The sequence below is a fragment of the Nematolebias whitei genome, chromosome 8 (assembly GCF_014905685.2).
Source record: "Nematolebias whitei isolate Nwh7 chromosome 8, NemWhi1, whole genome shotgun sequence".
NCBI classification, from domain to species: Eukaryota; Metazoa; Chordata; class Actinopteri; order Cyprinodontiformes; family Rivulidae; genus Nematolebias; species Nematolebias whitei.
Window position 1 is genome coordinate 46875212 of NC_056505.1, and position 1641 is coordinate 46876852.

The window sequence follows — 1641 nt, forward strand, 5'->3', positions numbered from 1 at the left end:
AGGACTGGGTGTAAAAGAGCCAGTAAGAGGACTGGGTGTAAAAGAGCATTTAGAAAGGCCGAGTCTGTCAGAAGTCGAGCTGGCGGAGGTTCATGGGTTCAGATTAAAGCGCTCGCACAAAGAAACCATCCAGGATGCAGCTTCTCTTCTTTGTCTCATCAGTTCATAGATTGAGACAAAGTAAAAAACTGTGGTCGGGCAAATCAAAATCTGTTGGAAACCCCAGACACCATGTTCTCCATGCGAAATATTAAAATGAAATTCTACAAACTTTGTACTTGATGACCAAAACAGTTGTTGTTTGTGTCCTTAAAGAAGAGGGGGCCGTCTGGCCTGGTGCCAGAGGGACTCGACTCATGATTCATAGTTCAGACCAGTCAATATTCAGCCTGACTGGACATAATCAATGGCTTACTGAGGAACACTAAAAAATCCTATTTTAGCCCCAGTCATGAACGCATCCCAGACAGACACAGCTGGATGCTGCGTCCTACAGCACCGCTTGGATCTGCTCGTGAGAAAAAATTATTAGATGACAAAACCAGAAGTACAGACTGTCTGTAGACGGTTTACAAATAAAATCAAAGAAAAAACAAGAGCTGGTGAAGCTGTTAGAACAAACAAACAAACATTATTCTCTGCTCTTCATCACTCTGACAGTGAGCTGCTTGCTCTCCTGCTGAAGAGAACTTGATTCAACGCTGCTGACCAGAGTTAAATACTGCTAAACTGGAAATGTGGAGCCCTTCCTACATGTACACGTCGGATGATTGTTGCTTTTCTTTAACTAGAAAAAAAGGCAGACTTCAGTAAATATAACCAGATCAACAGAAATAACCTGCAATCCCTTTCTGCCCCATGTTAAAGATACAACATGTGTGATCATCTGATGTGTGACGTGTGTGGTTTTTTAATTTGTCTTATTTCTTCTACTTAAATGTAAAATATAGTGGTTTAGTGGGTGGTAAAGTCCTCCAATGACCAGCTGGAACAGGTCATTTGATTTTTGTTTTCTTTTAATTACTGCATTAAATTATTGCTTATTGCTCCCAAATAATAATAACGGTACACAGAACTTATTGTGCGTGTCAAATTATAATTTGTCTTCTTCAGCATCATGGCAGTGAGGCCTTCAAACCTTCCAGCTTCTGATCATCTTCACAGAACATCATCCTGCACGACTCATCAGGCCAACTACTCCAGCATCACAACAAGGCACTGACTTACAGCACGTTTTATAGATCATAATATTCATGGCAACAATAATAACGACTCATATGAAACTCTTCCAGATCGCCTGAAGACCCAGACTCTTGTTTCTGACCCAACTCAAGGAACCACAGCTCCGAGGGCTACACCTCAGAACAAAGTCTGTGTGGGAAACACATGTTCAAAGAGTGACTTGTTAATTACTGGAGAGCTCCTCTGTAAGGACACGACCTAAAGTGACCAACAACCACGTTGGTTTCAAGCTAAACATTAAAGCTAAAAGTTGTCGCACAGCTATCTCCATGACAGCTGCTCACCACGATGCGCTGCGACTGCCACTGTCATCAAGCAGCTTTCACCACGCAGCCATGTGACCGCAGAAAGTGCAGAAAGTGTCATGTGAAAGCAGAAAGTGTCATGTGAAAGCAGAAA

At 42.2% G+C, this 1641-nt stretch overlaps 1 protein-coding gene across 1 annotated transcript in view; it reads right to left on the reverse strand.

Annotated features, from left to right (window-relative positions):
• Nucleotides 1-1641, reverse strand: part of LOC119413582 (serine/threonine-protein phosphatase 6 catalytic subunit) — a gene marked incomplete at its 3' end in the record, with an annotated part of 3024 nt that overhangs the window by 963 nt on the left and 420 nt on the right.